The sequence below is a fragment of the Alligator mississippiensis genome, chromosome 13 (genome assembly GCF_030867095.1).
Source record: "Alligator mississippiensis isolate rAllMis1 chromosome 13, rAllMis1, whole genome shotgun sequence".
Taxonomy (NCBI): Eukaryota; Metazoa; Chordata; order Crocodylia; family Alligatoridae; genus Alligator; species Alligator mississippiensis.
In genome coordinates, this window is record NC_081836.1 from 51,852,127 (window position 1) to 51,867,848 (window position 15,722).

General features: G+C 44.4%; 1 long non-coding RNA gene across 6 annotated transcripts in view; it reads left to right on the plus strand.

Moving 5' to 3' along the window:
* The first annotated feature begins 2,266 nt into the window (after nt 1-2,266).
* The window catches only part of LOC109284951 (uncharacterized), a 30,297-nt gene continuing 16,841 nt past the window's right edge, over nt 2,267-15,722 (plus strand). The window contains exons 1-3 of one of the 6 annotated variants that reach the window (XR_009456204.1): nt 2,356-2,596; nt 10,962-11,062; nt 11,537-12,812. This is a non-coding gene — a long non-coding RNA (uncharacterized LOC109284951). Of the gene's footprint in view, nt 2,316-2,355; nt 2,597-3,045; nt 3,595-4,320; nt 8,382-10,961; nt 11,063-11,536; nt 12,813-15,722 lie in introns of those variants that run through there. The other 5 variants (XR_002092596.2, XR_002092597.2, XR_002092599.2 and 2 more) reach the window with 5 other exon arrangements.

Below are 15,722 nucleotides of genomic sequence, written 5' to 3' on the forward strand. Positions count from 1 at the left end.
GATGCCGACAGTGACGTTGGCAGCAAGGGGGGAGGGGGCAGGTGGAGAGCGGTGACTGCCTAAAGAAGCTGGTGGCAGCTTCAGAGGTGGCCAATCTCAGGTGGGGCACATGCTTCCCCATGCCCCGCCTATGTGTCACCTATGCCCACGCCCCCCATACCCCCCACCCTGCCACAGTATACAAAAGAAATACTTCATTTTAAGCTATTGTGTGATCACCTCTGTGTACACTACACAAACACATGTAAATCAGGACAAAAATATTTTTTTAAATCAAATTAATGAATGTTGTAGATTTTTAGAACATAATTTGGTATTTTTCTGGTTCTGAGATGGCAAAATCCCTTGCTGAAAGGACTATTTCTCGGGGCAAGGGGAGGGACTTCTGGTGGCAAAGGTCAGGGGCTAGCGGTGGGACTTCCGGTCCCAAGATAGCGACCAGGGGGCAGGGCACCTGTCAGGAGGCGGGGCTACCAATGTGGCCCTCAACAGCTTGTCAAAATTCAGTAAGTGCCCCTCCGCCCAAAATAATTGCCTTCCCCTGATCTATATATTAATGGTGTTTAATTTTGATCACTGAAAAATGTGGATTTGGGGTTACTTCTTTACATCTGAAAAGTGGGGATTTTTTAATCAGAGACAACCAGGATCCCTGCTTATTACTTAAATATTCTTAAGAATTGCTTAAGTTAGAGGTTATACAAAGTTTAGCCCAGACCCAGACATAACTAACACAGCACCATAGGAGTTTGGTTAACACTACAAAAGCCTAATGCGAATAAGAACACAAGCTGAAATGAATATTTAATAATAACCTGTGTCAACACAGAAGTGTTACCTAAAAATCCTCAATATCCTGTCTAGTTTCTGAGATGAGCCCATATATTCCCCCTGTCTTATATACCCCAAGCCACAGCTATAGTTTTCTATATGAGAAAGGTTAGGTCCAATTCCCTTTAAAGCCCTTCAGATCTAGTCCTTTATCATCTGGAAGGACGGCAACATAAGACTTGCCCCATTCCTAAAGTAGATGGGTATGATCTGCGTGTCATTCATAACCTCTGCTGACCCACAGATGAGAAATAGGGACAGGGAAACATATTGAAAAGTTTTGTGCAGTGCCCGTCACTGTAACATGCAATAATCTGTCACATGGCATTGTTCAGCTCTACCCTCACCTTTCACTGCCTGGCACTTATTATAGGTAGACACACAACCCTGAATGTGTGCAGCCTCATTTTCAAAGATCTTTCAGAAATCAATGAAACTTGCCACTGCTCAGGACCTCTGAATATCTGGCTGTCGGAGCCTTTAAGCATTCTCTGTGGTGGAGCTGGTGGTGGGTAGGAGGGGAAGAAGCAGCCATGGACATATCAAATATATCTGGGATCTCTTCATTCCTCTGTGGATAGAGCTAGTAGCAGAGGAAGAAGCAGCCATGGAAATATCAAATATATTTGGGCCCTCTTCATTTCTCTGGCTTTGCATATGATTTAAAACACCAAGATGCCTTTCAACTCTTTTGAAAGAAGAAAAATCCCAGAGGTGAGATTAATGCTCTTCTGAGCACACAGTCAGGGCACGGAGGCTCCCGGCTAGAATTACTGGCTCTAATTTGCTGCATAGGCATGACCAGCTTTTAAGAACTAAGCTGGACAGAACTAAGCCTTCAAAGTTCAGCAGGAGCTTTAAAAACTTCAACCCGAGGTTCCCACGTCGGTGCAGCCGTAGTAAAAAGTCTATCACTGTTCCATTACAGGCCCTGCTTAATTCAACTGTAAAAATTTGCTCCAGGCTGAGGCTTGTAATATAAATTCTTAGCTCCAGGAACAAATTTTGACATTACACATTTGGAAAATAAATTTGGCAGTGTTTCAGGTGGAGGAGAACAAAATCACCTCCTCAAAGTTTACCTGTCACAGAAACAGGGAGGAAGCAGCTTTGCATGGCGGAAAAGTTGACAAAATCCTGTTGCCAACAACAAGGCTGACAGGTCTGTCCACGTGCGTGCTTGATAGGATGCCTCACAGAAGAAAATAATGTATAACTGGCTAGACAATTTAGTCGGTGTGTCGGAAAACAAGGAGTACCTAAGAACACTTAATTAGCAATTCTAGTGACTCCGAGTCCGCACAAGGGCACACAAATGAATTACCCTGGGGCAAAGGAGGGCAGGGCTTTACAGTACATTAGCTGCTCTGTGGTAATGGCCTGTATTATTACCCCATAGCAAGTGAAGGTTAACCCATTCAATTTAGTCCACAATGAAAGGTATCTGGTAGCAGGGGCTACGACACCAAGCTCCCCCGTTTCAGGTAAGTGCCCTAATCGCTGGGCTACAGAGTCAGGCTTCCTCTTACTTGCTCTCCTTATGGTCTCATGAATATTGCACTCATTGGTGCACGGCGGCCTGGATCCAACACAAAGCTACCCTTACCCACACTAGCTTGTAGCCTGATGGGTTAGCGCTCTCTTGGAGACGAGAGCCGTGGGTTAGAGTTCCTTCCGGCCGAAGGAATGGAAATCAGGCTGGCCCATTTCCTGGCTCCCGCTCCCCGTACGCTATTCTGCAGAAGGTGAGCAGCATCCCAACCAGGTACACCTCTTCCTGTAATTTTAAATGAAAGTGGCCGTGACTGCTTCATGAAGAGCTCGGTGCTGTCAGTGCGCACCGATCAGATTGGGTCCCACAGGGAATTTAGGTGCCATTCAAAGGTCCTGGATTCAAAGGACCCGGGCTGGAAAGAGACAGCCAGCTGCCCAGACTAGAGTAATTCTGGACACGTACAGCAGGCAGCTGGGGAGGGAGCTTTAAGGTGACAGGCAGAGGCATTCAGAAAGTTCAGCCCCCTTAAAGGTCAGGCAGCTGCAGAGCATGGGATCTTGGATCACAATTCAATGCTCTGAGCTTGGGATACATGAATAGTGTTTAAATTTCCAGGATAAGTGCAGAGGTCAGCAATTCCCTCCTCTGGAAAAAGGGATATGAAGGGGTTAGTGCTACTAAAATGCTCATTTGTGCTGAAGAAGGCTCCATCTCAGCAACTAGTTCAAGACAGTTGCATGAACTACCATGGGGTTTAAGGCTCACCATAAACCTCCTTCACTTTGGCTCTTGCTAAATAAAAAGATGATTGCCATGCCTTTTTAAAAAAAGTTAGAAATACAATTTGTCTTTATGTTTACTGATTGATTTTCCATGCAGATGAAGGAGAGGAGGAAAAAATTAATGAATCACACATGACAGATGCTAGCTCTTTAGTTAAAGGACTTAAGGTACTTGGATACTGCAGTGATGGATGTAAGCCTGAGAACACAGAGTGGAGTCCATTTTTCCTTTCGCCACTGGGAAAAACACTCTGTGAATCTTTTCTGATTTCCCTCTGGAAACGGGTGGGGTGTTGTTTCCATCTACTTATTGGGCAAGGTATACCACTGCCTCCTCTCTGGGCATATCTGAGAGTTCACTCTCAGGTGACTGGCTTCCAGCTTGCATCTCTCAGGATGGAAATCACACTTTGACCAGCTTGACAGAGTTTACTAACTGTGATTGTCTCCGGAGGACCATATCAGACGGCCGATGCCTGCAGATCTGTGAGTTGTGACTGCTGATATATGTCGAGTGACTATGCAATCCTTCCAAACCAGTAGTGTTGATTATAAGCAGTAGGGACATCACTTAGATAAGAGGTCATAGATTTTGAAATAATGAAAGTCTGTATCAATGATTTTCAGCCAGGGTGCTGCGGCAGCCAGCCTTCAGATCCTTTCAAGGGGGCCATGGAGTGCTGTGCAATGTTAGCACCATGACGTGTGCAAACATGATTCACATGAGACCCCCCAGAGATTTCAAATAGGAATCCACCGCGTCAGAAATATTCTGACCTGGCGTGGTCCTTCCAAGTTCTTTGCAACAGAACAATCGTTTTATTCTTTCTCTGTACTCAAAAAACAAGCGAAAGCTAAAGGGGTGCCTTGTGTTTAACAAGGGGTGCCTTGAGTCTAAAATCTTAAGAACCATTGGTCTACATGCAGGCTGATCTACTTGCAGCTTACTGCCCTCTGATGATCTTCTGCTAAGCCAAGCATCTTTAGATGCCTTAAACACAGCCTTTCTCTTTATTAGTTCACCCTAAAAAGCCCCTGAGAAATGACCTCAGCTTCTCTGACAGTGAAAGACTATTTAACTGTTAGTGTTCCTTGGACCTTAGCCCCCCCCAAGCCTGGCAGAATAAGGGGTGCTGTATTTGTGTGTATGGGTGGGGGGGGAGGGGTGACAGGATTTTGCCCTAGGGCCACTGCGATGCTCCCTAGTGGCTTCCCTGATTCTGCCCAGCTCCTACTTCAGCCTCCCAGGGTCTGACTCTGCTTCCTCACCTGCCATGTGTTGGTGTGAAAAAGTAATGAGAAGAGCCTGCCTATGGCAGGGCACTGTTTGTGCCTGCCACTTTAAGGGCCAGAAGACAGCAGCCGGCAGGTGCCTGATTACGGCAGCCATTTTAGATTCAGGGCTGCCCATATAAGCAGGGCATTTTGCAACAATATTGCCAGGCTGCAGGTATCATCTGGAGGTAAGGGAGGAGCTGTAGGGGATGGTCAGGAGGCTCCTGGTCCTGGGCATGACCTAAAACTGCACCCTGACGGGAGTGGATGGCCTGGTGGGGCTCCCAGTGGTGCGGGAGCCCCCAGGAAATGCCAGGCCAGTTACCACCCCAGTGAAAGGTGGGTTGGGGTGCCCTAGCCCCTGCAACCGGATAGGTTACCCCTTTTGTAGCATCTGGAAGGTGGACCCCAGAGAGAGAGTGGGGCCATAGACTCACACCTGTCTGAACTACCCCTGACCAACTGGTCCATGCTGGGGCCAGGACTGGAAGGGTCGAAGGGCCAAGGGCCCACAGCAAGGAATGTCCAAGAGCTGAGGGCCTGGGGTCCCAACTGGCCTGGAGGTGGGCCAGGGCTAGTAGCCAAAGGTCCTGGGGGGACCACACCCGTAAGGAGGAGCAGCTCAGAGAGCTTTGCAGCTGGGAATGAAGGCAGAATAGGCTGCCTGAATGGAGGGATCTAAGTGGGGCTCAACTGGTAGGATTCTGGGGCCCAGTGCGGGGCTGGTGATATGGATAACATCTGGATGCCATCTGCGAGGCTTAGGCTGCGGTGTAGGGGAGGAACGGAGCCGCAGATAGCTCCCCCTGGCATTGGGGCAGGAAATGGGCAGCCTCCTGCTTAATTTACATCAATTAATTAATTATCATCAAGGCGTGGCGGGCGGATAGCCCAGAAACAGGTGGGCAGGCCACAGTGAGATCGGCCGGGAGCTGGCGCCCTGTTACACTGCCCTTAGAAGGTGGTGAGCCTTGGGTACACTGTCACTCTTTCAGTGTTCATCTTCTTGGGCCCTACCTGCCTTAAGGGGCAAATTCACGGCCTCCTTCCACCTCTACAGCCATACTCATGCCTCACAGTTGCCACTTTGTCTGGAGTCTGCTCCTTGTGTAGAGGCCACGGCCCTCTAGGTTTTAGCCCCCCTTTTTTCTGGCTGTAAGCCTGTAGCCCTGGGCCACTGATTTGGGCCTTAGTCTATGCTGCATATCTGTTCTCTGGGTCCCTCAGCCCTGTCTTACACCTCATCTCATCCCCCTCTGGCATCCCTAACCCAGGACAAGGCTGCCCTTGGTTCAGACCAGCCCTCCCTGGCATCCCTGGCCCAGAGAAAGGCTGCTTCCAGTTCTGCCCACCCCTTCTTGTTATCGCTGACCCAGGGCAATACTGCTCTCGCTCCATTCGGCATCCCCTGGCATGTCTGACCCAGAGCAAGGGTTTATACTGGGTGCCCCTGCAGCACCTCTGTGGTCTCCTCTTCCGCCCTTGCAGCAGGGGTGGGCAATTATTTTGGGCAGAGGGCCACTTACTGAGTTTTGGCAAGCCATTGAGGGCCACACGAAAGGCACCCCAGGGCAGATTAATATTAATTTCCTAAATTTTTTAAGGGCTCTGCGGGCTGGATAGAATGGCCTGGTGGGTCGCATCCGGTCCCTGGGCTGCGTTTTGCCTACCCCTGCCTTACAGCCATACCCACTCCTCTGGTTTTAAGTTTAAATCACAACGCAAATATAAGCCACTGCTTCGCAACTACAAACCCACCCAGCTCTGGGTGTTTGCCTCACTACGGGCTATCAGCTCCCCTTAGCTTTCTCCTGGTAGCAGCTCAGGTGCCTGCTAGTCTGTTGGCTGCTCCTCTCCCTGCAGCACACAGGGCCGGTCTACCTGCTCTGGCCCAGGCCCTGGGTTTATATGCCTGGAAGCCTTTTCTGTTACGTGCTTTCCCCTGCCCTGCACAGGGGTTTGTCCCTGTTCATTAAGAGCCAGTCTGCCCTCCCACAGCTGCAGCCCCACTAAGATAGCTTAGCTTGCTGTGTCGTCTTAAAAGTGGCAGGAGCCCCCTGGCTCCCTCTTACAGTCCCCTCTCCTCCCCTTGCATTATACTCAAGTAGCAAGGTGTGGGTTCCCTGTTACAGGGGGAATATGCCAACCAGTGCTGGGAGGAGGAAGAGCAGCCTTACCTTCCTGGGCTCTCTGCATAGGAGCATAGCAATAGAAACTGCCTCCCCTGTGCAAAGAGCCTGAGCAGCACCGATGGAGAGAAAGGGAGAGTCGGACAGCAGCAGCCCTGTGATGCAGGCTCCCTGGACCTTTATTTGCTTCAGCCCACACCAGATACTCTCCTGGGTGCAGGGATGCACCTGGTGTGAGCAAAACTCCCTGGGGTAGGACACCATTCCTCTCAACCCTGCACCCCAACAAGCACTGTTGGGTATGGGGCAGTGCTGCCCACCCCTATCGTCTGGCAGGGCAGCACTATCCCAGCCATGGTAAAGACTCCCAGAGGGATTCTGGTACCCCTATAATCACCCCCACTTGCCCCGCCCTTACAGTTATGCGACTGGTTGCTGGGCCCTTCCTGATTAATAGCCCAGCCACTGTTTTCTTAATGGTCCTTGTGGAGTTTTCCCTGGTGGTATTTTATCTTTCTTCATTGTTTCATTTCCAGCTTGTTTTTCTGTATAGCCCCCTTTGTCTTAACTTCTTCAAGTCATTAAACATCTCTTACAGATATCAGACAATCATCTGGCAGATATAGCGGAAATAAATTAATACAGAAAGGTCCCCTATCTTCTGTACGCCCATCAATCTTACCTCCGTGGGTTTTTTTGCTGAATTACATTGCTTACTTGAAGGCCTTGAGTGACAAGATTAAAAAAAAAATTAAAAGACAAAATTCGTGTGCGTGTGAAGGGACAATTTTGTCTGAATTACCACCTGACTCTTGTCTAGTGCTCAAAAATTGCTTCCATAGTGTTTTGTGAAGAGAGTTTTATCTGGCAAAAGATCAGAAATGGAACACTGAATCTCACAATTTGTTGATGTCTGATCAGACAACGGTAAATTCAGGACAACCTCTTCATTTTCTTCTTTTGTATTGTATTATTTATTGGAGATTTTATTAAACCTTATTAACAAAGGGCGTAGGAGAAAGAGTGGAATATTCCATTGAACATCCCGACGTGATATGTAAGAGTAACTCACAATTTTTCTTCTCTTCCAGCCTGTGTGTGGATTTTAATTATGCTGCAGAGACTGTCAATCATTGCTCTTCAAACATTTGGGGAGTAGCATGAGACATCACAACACTAGAAGTGACACAGTTCTTGATGTACAACATGTGACCACAAAGTGCCGGAGGCACCAGAGCCTTGAACATATGGCACAGACCCACACAATTCTGGAAGTGCTATAGTCCAGGATGTACGGCACATACATTCATGGTTGTAGAGATGCCATGATCCTGAGCACGTAGCATATGCACACGATTCCAGACATGCCAGCATTCATCTGTCCACCAAACACAAATGTGTAATAAAACCCGGACAGGAGCTGTGCCCATTCATCATGCAAATAACATTTGTGTGTTTTTCATTGCTCAGGAGATGCATTTAGGATCCCACAGATGAATATTTTCTATTCCCTGCTCCCCCCCCCAGTATTTTAATTCCTGCCAAATTGCCCAATCACTGTAGAACTTAGTTGTAAGATGATCCAAAAAAGGAAACAAATAATGAACAAGCTTGCCAGGCCTGTCTTTAACCAGTTTCTATGTTATTTATATATGTGAGTACAATCACATTTTTTCCTAAGGCCTTCCTGGACTGTTTACCCGAGAGTGTTCCCACTAGTTCTTTTCTTCTGCCCTTCACAGGTGAAAGATTTTGGTGCAGCTGTTTTCACCGCACTAAAGTCCTAGTGTGACTCCGTGACTTCACTCCAGGGCTGGCCAAGAAAGCTTTTACTTATTTTTCTATGTATCAAATGTTGCACTTCTACAGGTACATATGGTAACTATAGAAACAGGTATACAGTATGTCCATTAAAAACAAAATATCTCACTTTGGTCGTATGACCTCACCTTTCCAGCTGGCCTCTCAAGCACACCCTCTGCAAAAAAACCAAACCACAGACATGTATGGAGGGTCCAACATGAAAAATACTGTGGCCTCAGCTTCCAAATGACTGCATTTATGGACCATCTGTTCATGCATGTCACCTTATTTAAAAAATCCAGCCATGACATGAGAAGAGATATAGTCTGTAAGGGTAACATTACACATTACACTTATACCATACTAAGGGCATTTAAAATGCAAGTGTCCACATGTTAAAGCTTGTTAAATCATGCTAAGTATCCCCTGAATGCCTCAAATTATGCTACTCCAAGCACAATTTATACAGCACTGTGCTACCTCGCTTGTGTTAGGGTAACTTCAGTCTAGTCCATGGAGATAAAATGAGCAACATGCAGTCCTCATGCATCCCAGAATGCACTGCTCTTAGTACCTCTTCCCCCTCTCCAGCAGTTAGACCCAGGCATCCTGCTTACTAGCTTTCTCATGGCAAGTCATAGTTTCATAGACGTTAGGGGCTGGAAGGGACCTTACAGATCATCAGGTCCAACCCTCCTGCACTTGGGCAGGAAAGACTGCTGGGAGCAGATGACCCTGGCAAGATGGGCATCAAGACGCCTCTTGAAGATCAGCAGGATGGGTGACTGTCCCACCACTGGAGAGAGCCTGTTCCAAAACCTTGGCACTTGACTTGTAAAGAAGATCTTCCTTATGTCGAGCCTGAAACAGTCTTCAATCAGTTTGTGCCTGCTATTTCTTGTCCTCTCCCAGGGTGCCTTGGGGAATACATGCTCCTCCAGGTCATGATGTACGCCCTTGATATACTTGTAGGCTGCCACCAAGTCCCCTCTGAGTCTTTTCCCCAAGTCTTTCAGTCTGTTCATATGACCTGGTCTCTAGGCCTCTAATCATGCATGTGGCCCTCCTTTGGACTCTCTTGAGCTTCTCCACATCCTTCTTGAAGTGTGGCGTCCAGAACTGGACTCAGTCCTCCAGCTGTGGTCTGACCAAGGCCAAGTAGAGCGTGAGGATGACATCCTTAGTCTTGCTTGAGATGCCTCAGTGGATGCATGCCAGTCTTTGATTAACTCTGCCAGCTACAGCATCACAGCGGTAGCTCATGTTCATTTTGTTGTCAGTCATGACAGCCAGGTCTCATTCAGGGCTGGGCAGGCAAGAAATGCTATTAACCCTTAATGTACAACTGCTCACAGCACGTTCTAACTTCAACACTATTAACTTTATTTAACTATTTAAACTTTAACACTTACTTCACTTTCCACAGATTTAGTATGGTCTAAGTGTAACATGTAACTTCACCCTAAACTGTACTTGACTCATACCATTATACTAATCCTAATCATGCTAATCAACGCATGAATTGTAGCCCACAATGTGCTGGAAGGGAATGGAGTCTACAGAGAACGGGGATAATTTGTTCTACTTAGCAGCAAGACAGTGGTATTCTGCAGTAGCTGACGTTTCAAGTGGCCTTCAGGCATAGCTGCAATATAGAGGAAATGGCCATAATCAGTTCTGGAAGCGATAATGGCATGGATGACTTGCAGGGAGGACTGTGGAGACTGGTTATTAAAGCTAGAGGAACCCAAAACAAATGCAAGGAAAACGGGAATATTTGAAATGCTGAACACTTGAAAGTGCTTCTTCTGCTAAAGTTAGTTAATATTTTACTAATAAAATTACTGAGGAAATTAAATTTCCTCTAAAGGGTTACTGGGGAGTATATGCAAACATTAAAGCACAGAAGTCTTGCTTTATGTGAAAATCTCAGTGCAATCATAACACTAGAATGATTGCGAATGCCTGCATAATCTGCAGCTTTACAAAGGACTGGACCAGCTTTTCAAAAATGGGTTCCTAAAGTTAGATTTCTAAGTCATTGGTGCCTAAAGTCTACTGGATATTCAACACTTTTGAAAATCAGGCCACCTTCTTCTAGACCTAAATATAAGTCTAGGATCTGCATAACCATTCAGTCAAAAATAATCAGAGCCCTCCTTCTGGCTATATTATATTAATTATTATATTAAATAGTAATATTATTGGAGGTATTCATTAGGCACCTATCACTTTTGTTTCCGAATACCAATAGCTTCATATGCATTCTGAGTTCTAATTCATCATGCTGCAAAGAGCTTTGAGATCCTCGGGTGAAAGCACCACGGATCTTTTCCAGAAGTCTCAGACGCTTAAAAACCCGCCCAGCTACTTCTTCCTTAATATGACTTGCAGCACATGTTCTCAAAAGAAAGTATATGCCATTCTCTTTTATATCCTGGTGATCAGCTTCTGTCAATCACAGTTCTTCCCCTCTACGTACCTTCTACTATTTTTGTTGATCCCATCACTGTGTTCCTACACGATGTGTAGTTTTAAAGAAAATAATACCTCATCTCTCACTTATTAGAATTGATTTTACTTTATTGGTCACTGAACATTTGCTTGTTTCTCATATAATTATGTAACACTTTTTTTTGAAAATAGGATTTTCTTGAAAAATGAAAAAGAAGTGCAGATTGAGAGCCTGGGGTCAGGAAAAAGGGATGAAATAACAAGACAATCTTCCAGCAAGGTCACCATAAAAGGTAGGCTCTGGCTTTCATTGCATATTTGATCCGTCCAGAGCTTTTTCATCTACAGAACAGCTGGTTTACAGCCTTGGTGCAGAGCGCAGTGAATAATGTGGAGTTCCTCATTAACTCCATTAAATAAACAAACCAAAATGTTCTTGTGACTGCAAAGGTATAAAAAGCTTTGTGCACATGGAGATGAGAGGCTGCTGCTTACTGTAGAAAAGCATGGCTGGTTTGAAAAGGTCCAATTAGCAGGTCTCTGGATGCTCAGCTTACAGAGCTGGGTGAAATCGGAGTCGAACTTCTGCAACAAAACTCCAGTGCGCTGTTGCTCAATCGTTGACTGGAAAATTCAGTCAAGGAGAAGCAGGAAACAAAAAAGGATTTAAAAAAAAAAAAAAGCAGACAATAAAACCTCCTCTCTCCACATGTTTTCATTTACAGACTGACATTAAAGCCTACTTAGTAGTTTTCATTTACTTTCAGGCAAGACCTTGGCTCTAAGTTTTCCCACTGAAGCTGTAACTTCACTCCCAGAGAATGATGTTGCTAATCCTGCATGCACAGAAATGCTGCTTTTGGATTTTTTTTAAAATCTTAATGTCTAAAAAGTGAAAATGGTGTAGCTGTTTGGCAGAGCAGCCAGGGAGACTAAATGGAGCATATGGGAACATTCAAGTTTTCAAGCGAGGAGGAGGGAGGAGGAGGGAAGCCGGTTGGACTCGTAAGTATGTAAAAACAGCCTGCTGCAAAGGGGAAGCAAAGCTCTGGAACTATCAACCGGGCAAGGATCCCTTGACACCAGGGGTTTTCATGGATAGAATGGCGTAAGGAAAGCAGGATCTGGTTCCACTTGTACAAAAATGTTTGCTGCTGAAACCACAGACCTAGGCCTGAACTACCCTCCATTACCACTCTGATATTCATAGATGTACTAGCATCAAAACCCCTCCAGGTGCACAGCGTGGGGTGCGGGAGAGCAGGAATGCCATTCCACATGAGATAAGGTCTGACTCCTTGCTGGCCAGGTGTTTTTGGTAGTCTAATGCTTCAAGCTGTTGCTGTGTTGCAATAAATCAAAGACACATCCAGTCTATTCATCACACTGATCTCTACCTGTCACCAAATTCTCCTCCTCTTCCTGGTGAAGGCAGGAGAGCATTCAGGAACTAGCCTCAGATGTCTTGTTGTTTGTTCTGCTTTTATCTTTCCTGATTCATTTTAGACTGGTCACTGCTTACCTATACTGATAACAAGGTGAGACAGGCTTGTCTTTTCTCTGATGGCAGAAGATGGGGTAGAGGTGCACCTTAGAGGCTTCAGACTAAAACTGCTAACTACCTTTCTCTTTTCCACTCATTTCTCATGGGATATAATGGCAACAGCTATAATGATCTAATATCACAATGCTTCCTGCATTGTTTCAGGGTGCTGTAAAAATTTGGAGACAGGAGGAGCATCTCCAAAGGCTCCATAATACGGTACATGTATTATGGTGCTACATGCCAGTGCTATTAATATAATTAGGACTTCCTTACAGCTGTCAACCCCCTTAGCCATTTTTGCAGGCCCCATTGCTTCTTGGGATCTCCAAAAAGTAAATGTTCAAACCAACCTGAGAACAGGGACTAGGAAGGCTGTATAGAGATGAAAACCACATATGCAACAGAAAGATGTAAATACCCAGCACAGAGCTGCAGCCAGGGGCACCTATGCTGCATAGAGATGGGGCCATGAAGTCAGAGAAATGTTGTTTGAAAAACAGTGATTCCTCACTGCATATGGTAAATCCCTAAGCCAGGTTCACCCAAACAGCAGTAAGAATAACCAATGCACCTTTAACTGAGATTGTCAGGCGGGAGGTATTATAAAAGTGCAAAGCATTATTATCATCATCAATGGTTTTGGCAGCTGTGCAAACATAGGGAACCATCTGCCACTGTTTTATAAGTGCATAGGAGATCTGGGATAACAACAGGCTCAAAAATATGATCTTCCTAAGTAGGTGAGGGTGGCTCAGGTCCTAGCTGTGCTGACCACTGATTTGTGGGTTAGGGATATATGCCTGAATCTCTCTCCACAGACTCCCCTAGAACAGACATTAACGGGTTACATCACTGGGTGTTATGGCTATGCCTCTTGTATCCCCAAACCCCACCTGCAGTCTGTGTAGTTTTGGGGAGGATAGGTTGACATATAGCTTTGTGGTGGGTACTGGCTTCCTCCACAAAATCCACCACGGAGACTGTGTGTGCAGGAGAGCAAATGGCACATAGTACTTTTGCAGCCTAATCCACCATAGCATTGCTCTAACTCTTGTATTCTTTTGGTTCTGCTTTGCTGGCACTGGGTTTCAATATATGTCACATCAGCCTGTACCACATTGAAGCATGTCATACACTTATAGTACAAAATACCACGTCACGTTTACTATGACAAATATACATTTATCTCAGACAGCCAATTGTTATCAATTCATATGTGAGAGATCAAAATCTAGGCTCGTGGGGAGTGAAAGAAGCTTAGCAACATGCAGAAAACAGGGGGTGGGGTAGTTTCTATTACTTATAGCTGGGTTATAATTCTGTGTCAGTGGTGCTGTCTTGCAAGAGGTTACAACAAACTCTGACTATTTATTCTTGTAAGAAGTCTAAACACTACTTGTGCAACATAATGGAAAATGCACATTATAAGGAAAAAGAGAACGCTAAGGTAGAAATTGATCTATAAATCTCAGTAGACTAAATCTCAGTGAACACTTAGCATTTCTATGGTGCCTTACATTTTCAAAGCACTGTACAAACATTAACTAATTAATCCTCATGCATGATTTATTGTTGAAAACAAAATTATAACCCTTGACCCCTCAACTTATCAGTGAATCTTTTGCCTAATTATTAAACTGGGTGCTGTGAAGTATGCATATATGTATATATTAATCAATCCATAGAGCCGTACAATTATGGAATACAGTCCACTCCACTGCTTATGTATATCGATATCACCCAATCTCTCATGAGCTACGCATTGACTCCACCCAATGTAAGTGTGTACTGTTTATGAATGCTTGAGCTAAATGCTAATCTAATTGTGTTACATCTATGTTGTTATTGGATAAACACAGAGATACAATGCACCGCATGTGTGGAATGTGAAAATAGAGCACTTTCATGAAACGTCATATGGACTGCTTATTCACTTGTGTTACTATGACAATACCATGCAAATTAACCTGTTGACTCATTGCCACCAGACATCAGAGGTCGAGTTAGAAGTCAAAGAAAGAACCAGACAATTATAGAGGCAATGAGAACACCCACAATTCCAGCAGATAGGATAAACTAATTATAAGGGATATAAAGCCTCATGCTTCAGGGTTTAAAACCAACCATTAACTGATGAAGGTTAGGACAATTTTTTTTCTTATGAGCAAATTATTTCATAAATGCCCACAGTGAGGTTTCTTGCAACTTCCTCTGAAGTATTCTGTACTGACTGCTGTCAGATACGGGATACCGATCTACATAGACCACAAGTTCAACCTGGCACGTAACTTCCTCTGTTCACAAACACCAGCTAGCCATAATTATACAATATTCATTGTGAAAGTCAGAATCAACTGAAATCAAAGTAAAACAGTAATTATTTTTATGTTTTAAATGAATGTGCAGTAATATTGATATTTTTAATAATTTAACTGAATTTTTAATCAGAAATGTGTTCATGAAATGTGACACCGGGGTGCAATACTGTAAAGTGGTTTAATTCATTTTTTTAATCTTTGCTGCTTAAAATGCAGTAATCATGTTACAACACAATGGTTTTTATACAGGAATTGTTAAATGCTCTTTAGTGTACTATATACTTTTGAGCTACATGTATATTTTAATAATGTGGAGTGAAAAATTTATAGGAAACCTCTTGGCATCTTTTCAAGCATGAAACCACCTTACTTCAAGTGAAGGCATACCCTTCATATGTGCATTAATACTATGATGGCTCCAGAACTATCCAGATAAAAGCGCACTGTATATACACAAAAGAAGAGAGGTTAATTCTACTTTATATTCATAAGCTACATGCAGTTTTCTATTAAACTGTATTCTCTTGATGTCTCTTACTCTCTCCCCTTTCGCATGCGCAAAGGCACAAATAGTATTTCATACGCAAATGCTCCGCACTTCTAAAACTATAAACTTTTTTCACCTGCAAGGTAAATTAAAAATGATAGCCCCAGAGGCTAATTACTAATAATCTCTTTATACACATTGCAAATAACAATACATAGTTTCATCGTTAAATACTAAGCCAGTAATTTAATAGTAATATTCCACTGCCATTTATAAATTGCTCCAGCTTTTATGATGTCAGCCTAGCACCTTCTTTTGAAAGGCAGGCTGCTATTCAACCATAAAACATGCATTATTCTAAATGCACAAAGCCTGTAAGGCAGTATGCACATGAACATTAACCCAAAGGGAATATGTTCTTTCTGGTGAGACTTACTGATGCAGTTCACCAGGATGAGACATGTTTCCAGGAGGAAAGAAAAGGTGGGGGACAGCATACCTGCCTTTTATTTGAGGGCAAAAGCATAAGAGAACCTAGACAAAACACATTTGAGATCAAAGGGCACCTTTCTCTTATTTCTATTGCGAAATCCCATACTTTA